Source organism: Eptatretus burgeri, chromosome 2 (assembly GCF_056783735.1).
Source record: "Eptatretus burgeri isolate ZD-2024b chromosome 2, Ebu_testis_v1, whole genome shotgun sequence".
In the NCBI taxonomy this organism is placed as follows: Eukaryota; Metazoa; Chordata; class Myxini; order Myxiniformes; family Myxinidae; genus Eptatretus; species Eptatretus burgeri.
Genome location: NC_140962.1, coordinates 59,218,684 through 59,231,183, shown reverse-complemented (window position 1 = coordinate 59,231,183; position 12,500 = coordinate 59,218,684). Strand labels below are relative to the sequence as shown.

Here is a 12,500-nt window from a genome sequence, read left to right as displayed (position 1 = left end):
ATTTTTGAAAATGAAATATACTTTTGACTTGTGTTTGTTATAGCAGAAATATTCCCTGGTGTTTTTGAAAGTTCATTTATAAATAGATGTGTATCATAGTTGGCGCTGTTGTGAAGAAAGACTGGAATAAAAGAAGGTAATTTATAATTAAGATTACAACAGGAATGAGCGGGACCTCTATATTTACCAGTAAGATGACAATGGTCTCTAACTTTAGACTCCTTAATTTCCCCCTCACAAATATGACAGATATTGTTCATTCTAAATTCTAATTTTTCTTCTTTGGTTAATTTCATCGGTTCATTTGTTTCTTTCATTAATTTAGTGAGTCTTATACAATCCTTTTCTAATCGTTTTACAAACTCTTGTGAAGCATTTTTTCCACGATAATGTTCAAGTTTGTTATACTTTTCTCCAACAGATGATTTGATATAATAACAGAAACCACAAGGAATATGTTTTTGATATTTATTTGTATATGGTTCTTTTGGATTAGGAGAAGCAGTATTTATCATTTTAAGGATACATTCAAAATCAGCATATATCACAAATGGGTGCATGATAGATTTATTATAATCTTCAAAATAAATCTTTTCACCAGGTTTAGGCATTGTAATTACAGCTGATTTATGATTACTACAATATTTTGAATGTTGTTCTAATCGTTCTTTTGTATGAAATGAATTAAGACATCGCTTACAAGGATATATTTTGTTTGCTGTTCTGAATACCTGAGAAGAGATTAATCTTGATAAATTATTGATGTATGTGTAATGTGAATTCTTTCCAACACTAAAATATAAAAGGTCAATGTGTGTTTCTTCATTTTTATAGTTGTTTGAAATTTTTAATATTTGAACTTTGTTTGTATCCGTTAATCCATATACATTAATAGAAAGATTATTCTTTTTCTCAAATTTAGGAATATCTGTTAGTGGCATTGGGAATTTAAAATCTTTAATGTCCAAGGTATTCTCATATTTCATATATTGTTTTACTCTTTCTGAATTACATTTTGGTGGATGTAAGTGAGCAAGAACAGACCAGAGAAAACATTTATTATCATTGTTCTTAATATTAACAACTGCCTTCTTTAGTTTTATTTCTTTTGGTAATTCAATATAAGAAGAAGCTTTAAGAGGGTTTGATTTTAGAATGTGTATATCTAAAAAGATGATTTTTAAATATTGAATCCACTTCCTACCACTGTATTATCAACATCCTCCTCTTGTCTTGATAGTTCTTCATAAACCCCACTATTCAAAAAATCTTGAAATGATGTTATAAAATGAATATCTGTTCTCATATAAGGAGTTTGTTCTTCATCTTGTCTTTTCATATTCATTTTCACTCCCATATAAAACTTTAAAGTTTTCATTTCTTTTAATGTCTTTTTAATAAATTTTTCAACATCGGGTTTCACTATTTCAATTGATTCAGCTATTGATGATGGACCGGGTTCTCCAAATTGAAAAATCCTTATTTTTATATGCCCTTTAAATGCCCCATCAGTGTTTTCAATATAATAGTCTCCCTTTACTTTAAACTCATTTTTCTTGTGTTTTTGTGATTGAAGATGTTGATTATAACTACTCTTCAAAACATCCTTTGAACAGATATCACAATGTTTTCTTTTCAACTCAAGAGGAGATATTTGATGAAATAGATTAAATATGTGTTTGTTGGTTCGGAGGTGTTTTCTATAATGTTTATATTCGTGATTACAAACATCGCAGTACGTTGTATTCACCATATTTATAGAATAAAACTTTGCTTAAACTAAAATTTTCTTGATGAAGATTTCGTTTAATTTATAGGTGAATCTGTGCTTAAAAACATTTTATCCTCCAACTTTTTCACTTAATAAATACAATGTTTCAAGACACAAAAGACAAGTTTCAATCAATCTCTTCATCTGTTAAAGATACTGAGAAATATGTCAAGGATGTAAAATTGAACAAAGATAAATATAACAACTATTGGATAAAAACTATTATGGTAAATAATATGAGTTCTTCAATTTCCTTCAGTGAAAGGCTTTTAGTATACCTGGTAGAACATCAATTAAAGTATCTCTAACAAAAGTTTCTCCTCTCCTTCTAGTAATATATTCAAAACTAGAAAAAGCAATGAAACAAGAAAAAGTATCAAAGAACAAAAACCTTATGGATGAAGCTTTAGAAAGAAAAGATAAGACCATCTGTAATATGCAAGGAGAAATTTGTATTTTTTTCAACAACCCTAAAGATGTAAATCTTGATGAAATAAAGGATGTTAATATATCAGGTGAAATGACATTTCGTTCAATAGTAGTTAACGATAATTTTAAAATTACCTTTAATATAAAAAAATGTTGTCGTTGAATCTGATAATGAAAAAAAGTATATCGATATCGATGGTAATATACAACTGAAAGTATAGATGAATTTCAGTTTAAGTAAAGTTTTACTTTATAAATATGCTAGACTTTCCTGATTCTCCATATGACAAATTTGAGAATTGTCCTGCGTGTGAAAGACGGGCATTAAACACAGAGTCAAAAGCCTATAAACAATGTATATTCTGTGATTATCTTCTAATTAATGATAATAAAAAATATAAAAAGGAAAATAATTCTTTTAGATTTACACCAAAAATGAATTACTTTACAAGATTGATTAGAGAAATGAATGTAAAGTATGAGGATGATAACACACCTTTCCTTACAAGGGAAGAAACTGAACGTATAAGAGAAATGTTCAAAGGATTGTTGTTGTATATTATTCATGGATGTAATTTTCAGGGAAATATCAACACAAGATATTGTATAAATAAAATAATGGATTATCTTGAAATTAAACCTGAACTTAGGATAAAATATAGAGTTTCTAAAAAAGTCAATAATAAATTAAATAACCTGTTTTTCAAATATATAAATGAATGATTTTTTACCTATTTGGGAAAATAAGATAAAATTATTTTTAAATTATTAAAATAAGATAAAATTTAACAACCATAAAAATCTCCCAAATTCATTAAGATGTCTCATAGTTGGTTCAAGTGGATGTGGAAAAACCTGCTTACTTTTAAAAATGCTCCTCACTCCCAACTTTTTAGATTATGATAATTTAATAATTTTCACAAAGTCGAGTTTTCAACCAGAGTATCAACTACTCTCACAAGGTTTTAATGCTGGTCTTCAAAAAGAAGATATAATAGGTTTATTTAAACGTCAAAAAAACCTAAATGATTATAACATTGAAGATATAATTCAACTATTTTGTGATACACAGAGATGTAAAAAGAAATCAAATCTTATAACTTGTATTCTTAGTGATAATACGGATGATATACCGTCTCCCCAAGATTTGGATAAATCAAAAAAGAACCTCGTTATCTTTGATGATTGTGTTAATGAGAGAAACCAAACGGTAATGGACAGCTACTACACAAGAGGGAGACATTCTTCTTGTAATTGTATTTATCTTAGTCAATCGTACTTTCAACTTCCTCGTCGTTCCATCAGAAACAATGCTAATACTTTTATTTTATTCAAGTTAAATTCAATAGATATCAATAATTTTTGGAGAGATAATTGTTCTACATTATGTAGTAAAAAGAAATTTGAGGATTATATGAAGCACACGACTGAAAAATATAAATATATTGTTGTGAAACAAGATGAGATATTAAGGGATATATTTTTTGTTTTATAAACAATTACATATATAAATGACAACTATTATTATAAATCTTGTGGGTAAATCTGCTTCTGGAAAAAACTTTCATAAATCAAGGTTCTTGTGTAGTACAAATGAGAATATTGTAAATTTACTTAAAAAACACCCCGTGATACGCATTGTATCAACAACAACTAGAGCAATAAGACCTGGAGAAGTAAAAGCTGAAGATTATCACTATATTTCAGTGGAGGAACATATGCGATTGAGGAATGAAGGACAAATATTTGAGGAGGTTTCTCTTGGTACAACAAAATATTCACATTGTAAGAGTGAGTTAAAGAAACTAAAATCTGGTGGTGTTGGGATATTAGAAACTAATCCAGAAGGAACGAGACAAATTATTAAATATCTGAGCGGAGTGAAGATTTTATCATTCGGTTTTGATGTTGATGAAGAAACTCAACACAAACGTATGAAAAGCAGAGATGCAAGGATTAGTGAAGAAGAAATTACAACTCGCATTAATGTTAATAAAGAATTTGATGAAATATTTAAAGAAAAGGATTTATTTGAACACATCTACTTGAATGATGAAGAAAAGGAAAATTTCCCTGTTGATCTTTACAATTCATTAAATGATATTTTACAATAAATAAATGGATACAAAAGAAAGAGCAAGAAGATTTAAGGAACATCAAGAGTTGGTTTCAAAAGTTGTAAAACAACAGGAAGACATAAAGAAGAAACGCAGACAGAAACTAACGGGCGAAGAAGCATTTGAAAAAAAACAAGAGAAATTTTTTAAACCACTTTTAAAAACTTCCCAAGAAAAATGAAAGATGTTTCCACAGTTCCCACAGTAGAATATACTCCCAGAAAGCTCCAAATGTTAAAAGATTTCAGTCAAATGACGGAGGAAGAATTAGAGCATATTGGAGAATTAGAACATGATGAAGGTTTATTTCAACAACTGGAAGAGATTAATCAACCCCCTGATTATATTGTGAATGCTGTTCAAAACAATGAATATTCAGCGGATTCAAAAACCAAAGCAGGACTCATTCCAACAGAACAACCAGCAATATTTCATCTTGTTCAAGAAAAGGTATTGATATTTAATGATGAATTAAGGTTCTTAAGTTCTGCTCAACCCCCTGTTAAACTAACTCCGAGATTAATGTTTCTTCTCACAAAAGATGGAAGACAAGGTTCAACTGTGAGGGATGAATCAAAGTATATTGATAAACCATTGGATATGGAAAATAATGATGATAGAGTATATATTGATTTGCTGAACACTCTAAATTATAAGGTTATTCTTTCTGGTAAAAGTAGGAAGAATGAGAAGGAGAAACACATTATTCAGGCTTTAAGTATCCTTGGTTCAGGTATTAGTTTTCTTCCAAATGACCCATCGCAATTAGTTAATAGACTGTTATTGTTGTTCGGCAGTAAGAAGGCTGGAAATAACAATTGTTTTAATGAAGCATCAGCCATTTTAGACCAGTTGATGAACATGAAAATAATTAATAAATCTCAATATAAAGACATTTTATCTCATATTAAATAAGATGAGAAGCACAATCCTGAGTTTTAATTTCACAACAAGCGACCACACATCTTCATTCCCATACCCACTACAACTTGACACAACAAAAGAATATGAGGCATCTTTATTGTCCATGGAGACTTATAATACCTTATTTAATATAACCGAGAAAAATGACAAGTTTAGTTATAATCCGGGAAGTGGATACAAAACGATAACAGTCTCACCGGAGCATACGAGATTTCTCAAATATCTTCCGAAATTGCTCGTCTTATGAAAGAACAGGGTGATGAACCAAAAAATATTGTTATAAACATTCAAAAACATACTTCAAAATCAACGATTAAAGTTAAAAATAACTACAAGGTTGATTTCACAATTGATAATTCATTTAGAGAGTTATTAGGTTTCTCCTCAAAAAGATTGAAACTAATGGGACGTTTTACAGTGATAATGTCATTCAAATATCCTCAGGAATAAATTCGGTGTTAATTCACTGTGATTTGATTGATGGTGCTTATAATGATGGATTAAAAACAAATACAATATTTTCATTCAGCGCATACTCAACCCCAATTGGTTATAAATTCAATATGGAACCTAAAAATTTGGTTTATCTACCTGTGTCAGGAAAAACCATACACAGAGTAAATTTTAGGATAACCGACCAAGATAATCGTGTGATCTCTTTTAATGGAGAAGTTATATCCATCAGAATTCACCTACGTGAAGTTTTTCAATAAATAAATACGATGGTTATTGTGAGGAAGCACGAGTTGGGAAAATATAAAATAATTACAGGGGATGGGATGTTCCTTTCCCCGTACTACAAGGGTGAAGGTATGTATCTTGGTAGAGGATACTATAAACCTAAGAGACAAAGGGGTGTCGGACATCAATTTAGAGGAGATGGGATAATTGATACTCTCATGGGTATTGGTTCAACTATTCTTAAACATAAAGACCTAATTGGTTCAACTGCTTCTGCTGTGGGAAATGTAGCAGGTGCTGTAAAGAGTATAAAAGATGCTCAGAAAGAATCTCATAAATTACAAGCAATAAAAGAAATTAAGAAAGGTAACACTCAGTTGATCCCCCAAGAACGACAGAAAATAATTCAAATACTTGGATCAGGGTTTCAAAAGTTTTAACATCTTTTTTCCTAAATAAATACAAGTATGGAAGCAATTGATAGTCTCTATGATTTGGATGATACTATTATTATCTCAAACTCCACTAAAAAGAAGATTACTTCAAGGTAAATGCAATAACTGGAACAGACTGGAATACAAATGGTACAAAAAGTTTTGAAATAAATAATCAACAAACCTATTTGAATCTCTCCGAAAGTTTCTTGTTGTGTAAATTTAAATTCACTAAGGCTGGGAATAACACAAACGCTACACTTGTAAATGATTTCTTCTGGAAAATGTTTGATAGTGTGCGATTGTATATTGGAACACAAGAAGTTGAAGCGGTTGATTATGTCTCTGCTGTATCTGAAATGATGAAATTTACACTCTATACATTCAGTGATAGAATGGGAAAGGGGTCTGTCGAAGGTTTTATTCCTGATATGTCAACGGGAACAAACACAGACCCTGGATATATTCAAAGGAAAGGAATGTATAATGATGATACAAAAGCAGAAAATAGTTTTACTGTGGCAGTTCCTCTTAAAGGTATATTTGGATTTTGTGATTATGATAAAGTTCTGTATGGTCTTAAAATTAGATTTCAACTACAAAGGAATGATAATGAAAATAGATTGCTTTTTGGTGTTGGTAATGCTTTTGGTGATCAGAATAAATTTGTAATTGAGGAGATGAGTTGGTATATCAGTGAATATACTCCTAATCTTAAAACAGAAGAGATGTTGAATCGAAGACTTAACTCAAAGAAACCACTCAGTGTATCATACCTCAAAAGAAGATGTCAACACGTTAAACTCAATCAAACTACTTACACGTGGAATTTGGGTGTTCTGGAAGGAAAGCCACGATATCTGTGGATGATTTTTAAAAAGCCAGATGGTGATACTGCGACTGATAAGAATAATGCATTGAGTGATAATGCTAAGGTGAAACAACTTCGCGTTTCTCTAGATGGAACATTTTATCCACGAGATAGATTGGAAATTAATTGGGAAAAAATGATTTTGCTGAAGCATACAAGTCTTACCAAAAGGTGTGTGAAAGTAATGGAAATAAAGAACCTATTTTGGATATGACAGCATTTAAAAGTTTGTATACAATCTATACGTTTGACCTGAGCGCTCAAAAAGAAACTATAAAGTCTAATCGAGTGGATACTTCCCTATACATTGAAAGAGGAGAGAGTGAAGAAGTTGATACATATTGTTTGCTTTTGGAAGAAACAGAATTGCAGATTAATACAGATAATGGTGTGATGATTAGTCTCACATAATTTTTTGTTAAATAAATGAGTGGCAAAGTACCAACTGGGGTATATGTTAATCAAATCAATCTTCATAAACTATCATCTTGTGTTCAAAATCAAAAGCCTTGTACGATTAACGTTAATACAATTCAGAGAAAAGGAGCAGTAAGAATTGATGTTTTGCTCACAAGAGAACAGGTTAAAATCTTGAATGACACTGGCTCACTTAAAATTAAAATGACAAAACCAATGTTGAAAAAATATTCAATAAGAGAGACGAGTGGAGGATTTCTCCCATTTCTAATTCCTTTATTTGCTGGTTTAAGTGCGGTTGGAGCATTGACGGGTGGTATTTCAACAGCGGTCAAAACTGCCAACGAAAGGAAGGCTCAACTCCAGGCTCAAAAAGAATTGGAAAGACATAACAAAGAGTTGGAGAAACAAATTAGTGGAAGTGGTGTAATTGTAGATTTTGCTGAAAAACTTGAAGGTCTGCCTCATAAAGCGAGATTGTTAGTTGGAGATATGCTTTCTTCTATAGCACAAGCAGGTGTAAAATTAACGAAAAGAGGTAATGGATTATATCTTTCTAATAAATGAATGAGCATTGATGAGTGGTTGAAAGAATTTGGAAAGAATACAACATCAAATTTACAACTTGCCAAATATTGTAAGAAATTAAAAATTCATAATGTGGTTATTTGTATGAGAGATGAATTAACAAATGTGTCGAAACATACAAAGAATATTATTATGAACTTAGAAGATAATGATGGGAACGGTTCTCATTGGGTTTGTATTTTTAATAGTCAAGACAAATATTATTTTGATAGTTTTGGTCTTCCACCACCTGTTGAAGTCATAAAATTCTTACAGAATGGTGTTTATCAAACATTTCAAGTCCAAGAATTAAATTCCAAGTGTTGTGGTCAATTATGTCTATTTGTGTTATTTCAACTCAACAAAAATAAAAAATGTTATGATATTATTTTTAATCTAATATAAATGACTTATGTTGGTAAAGATGGTTCTATCTTTGGTGTATCTCAAGAACTGGATATTGATTTATCAAATTATTACACAAAGGCACAGGCTGAACGACATAAATATAATATAAACAAAAATATTAACATGAAAAATGCTTATAAATTAAAAAATTATCCAAGCCCGACTGACGCGAATGACTTGGTGAGATTAAGCGATTTATCACAATATATATACTTAAATAAAACGGCTGTGTATTCTAAAGATACAGAAGTGTTGATATTATCTCCAGGTCATACAGAATTCACAGTTCGAATTAAAATAAATTTTTATAAAGAAGGGCGTATCGTTTGTATGAGAATAGAACAATGGGGGTATGATATGAATGATTTAGGGTATAATTGGTCATTTAAAATTAACCTCGAAGACCTGGAACAATTAAATCAGTCTCGTAAGGAAGAATATTATCCACTTGGTATCGAGAATGAGTTTTGTGGAGCCACGATTAGTAAACAACAAATAAAAGAATTTAATAAGGGTAAATATAATAATGGTTTTGCCCTTGTTTATCTCATGAAAACAGAAAAAACAGGATTATATATAATAAGTAAGGAAATACAAAATGATTTAACTATGGGAAGATGGGGAGGTGTTTCGTGCCATAATATTATTCTAACATATATTTCTAATACATAAATGACAGCAAGAAGGCTTCAAGAAAATTATCATTTCTGTGTCCAAGCATACCTTCAAGAAAAGGGTATTCGGTATTTTAATAAATATGTTCTACAACATAAGAATGAGGTATTTTCAATAAAAGATTGGCATTATGCTGATGTTGATAAACCGACAACTTTAGATTTAATTAGAATGTTAAATAATGAAAAAATTATAAGGTTAAGAAAAGGTAAGGCTCTTTTAGAAATTCAAAAGAAATTTTATTGGTTTCCTGTTGTAAAAAAATTATTTTGGATACAGGAATAACAAGAAATCCTGATGAATATATGTATAATATTCTATGGGGTGTAAACGATTCAAGGATAGTAAGGGATGAGGAAGGAGTTGAAGAAGAGAGGGAAGAGGAGGAAAAGGAGAAGTAGGAGAGAGAGAAGGAGGAAAGAGAGAATAGAGAGAGGGAGGAAAGAGAGAAGAGAGAGAGGGAGAAGAAAGAGAAGGAGGAAAAGGAGAAGAGAGAGAAGGAGGAAAGAGAGAAGAAAGAGAAGGAGGAAAAAGAGAAGAGAGAGAGGGAGGAGAGGGAGGAAAGAGAGAGAATAAATAAATATTATAGTATGGAAACCAGTGAGATTCAAAAAAGAATAGAGGTATTACAGAAAATAACTCAACCCACCAAGGAGGAATACAAAGAATTAACAAGTCTATTTGCAATACTTTCAACAAAACTATTAGCATCGTCAAGCTATTCATTTTAATTCAAGTTTTTTCTTAAATAAATGGAGGAGAGAGTGAAGGCATTTCTAAGGATTCTTTATGTTTTAAAAATTAAGATTCAAATCTGCATGTTGGAAACTAAAAAGGTTTTTGCACTCTGCAGAAATTTTTCTCATAAATAAATGAGTTATTGTCTCAAATGTAAAAAGAAAACTAATACTAAAAATATTTCATATATTAAAAGTAAAAATAACAGGGTTATACAAAAAGGTATATGTTCGGTGTGTGGTTCAAAAAAAAAATCAATTTATCTCCAAACACAAACTCGGAGGAGATATACAAAAGTTTTTATCAGGAAGTAAATTTACAACTACTGGAATACCAGGGGAATTACATCTTCCAGGGTATTCTTTCTGTGGTCCAGGCACAAACTTGGATAAAAGATTAGATGAGGCAGACAATCCTAAATCCTGGAGTAAACCAATCAATAGAGTTGATGAAGTGTGCATGAGACACGATATTGATTATGGGAATACCACAACGTTGGAAGAAAAGCATGAAGCTGATAGAGAAATGTTGTATAATTTGTCTCTGATACAAAATCCAACCTTGAGAGAAAAAGTTGATAGGTTCATCGTGAAGAAGATGATTAGTGCTAAATTGAAACTTGGACTTGGAAATTCAAAAAACTTATAGGCTCTAATGATGCCATTAAGACTGAAGAGCAATTAGCTGATGAAGTACATAAACCAATATTCACAAAGTTTCAGAGAAGGAAAGTTTATTCCAAGGAAGTTGATTATATCTGGTCTGCTGATTTGATTGAACTCAATAATGATAAGGGGTACAAGTATGCTTTAACCGTTATTGATTTGAGGAGTAGATATGCGTGGGTTGTCCCTTTAAAAAACAAAACAGGTAATACTCTTATGTTAGCTTTTCAACAGATATTTAATAAAAGTAAGAGAAAACCTAAAAAATTGTGGACTGATGAGGGTAGAGAGTTTTATAACAAGACATTTATGAATTTTCTAAAAAATAACAGTATTACATTATACAGTACCTTTAATGAAGGGAAGGCAGTTGTTGTTGAACGTTTTAATCGTACCTTAAAAGAGAGACTATATAAAAAATTCACACAACTCGGTTCACAACAATGGTCATCTTTTATTCAGGATATTGTGGATAAGTATAATGACACGATTCACACGTCAACGAATATGAAGCCATCAGAAACATTTACAAAATTAAAATATGAAAAAGAGATTAATGTCAGAAAACCTAAGTTCAAAGTTGGTGATATCGTAAGAATATATAGGTGGAAATCTCATTTTGAAAAGGGTTTTACTGAACGATGGACGAAAGAACTTTTTAAAATTGTTGATGTAATAGATACAGTTCCTTGGACTTATAAAATATATGATTTGGAAGGGGAAGAGATTTTAGGTTCATTTTATTCACAGGAATTACAAAAGACAAAACTAAGCAGATAATACACCTTTGTGGACACTAGAGGGACAAGTCCGAGGTGTATTACAGTATATAATGTGTGTCAAGGGGGACGTTCTTAGATCTGTGAACCCCAAACACAGAATCCTCAACTGAATAGTCAAGGCTTAACTTTTGTTTGTGTGTGTGTGTGTGCAATGGGAGCAATAGGTTGGCGCTTCACTCCCTCCTACTATACACCGTTGTGGACACTCGAGGGCCAAGTCCGAGGTGTATAACAGTATATAATGTGTGTCAAGGGGTGGACGTTCTTACATCTGTGAACCCCAAACACAGAATCCTCAACTGAATAGTCAAGGCTTAACTTTTGTTTGTTGATGTGTATGTGTGTGTGTCCCAACCCTCACATTCAAAATCTCAACCCCAACCCTCACATTCAAAATCTCAACCCCAACTCAATCCTCGCCCAACACAATGTCTTTTTCAAAATGAGATTTCCACCTATATATATATATATATTTTTACGTTTTTTTTTTCTTCTTCCAATTCTGTCTTTTAAGGCTTTCAGGTTTGATGACGTAGAAAGGGGGAGTAAGCCTGCACTTTCTTCCCAGAACGAACAATGTATATTTTTTGTTTTTTTTCTCTTCTTCCAATTCTGTCTTTTAAGGCTTTCAGGTTTGATGACGTAAAAAGGGGGAGTAAGCCTGCACTTTCTTCCCAGAACTTTCTTGATCTTGCTCCCATCAAGCACCATCCGACAAAGAACTACATCGATAGGTTTAGATCCCAAAGAGTGATAGCAACTCCAAAAGTCTCCAAAATATAAATAAATAAAATAATAATAATAATAAATAAATAAATAAATAAATAAAAGCCCCCAAAAAGTTTCAAGTGTCCAACATAAACCCAACTTTCCAAGTCTTCAAGGTATAACCACATTCCCGTTGAGTTTCCAAGATATGTATCACATTGTGAGTTATCAATCCAGAACCCACATTTCAAGTATTCAAAGTAAAACCAACTTACAAAGTCTCTTAAGGATAACTCATTTACTGATTTTTTCA

The 12,500-nt window shown here is 31.2% G+C and overlaps 1 protein-coding gene across 1 annotated transcript in view; it reads left to right on the top strand.

The window, feature by feature from the left end:
• The window catches only part of L3HYPDH (trans-L-3-hydroxyproline dehydratase), a 171,372-nt gene that overhangs the window by 7,835 nt on the left and 151,037 nt on the right, over nt 1–12,500 (top strand). The gene's annotated exons all lie outside the window — the stretch shown is intronic.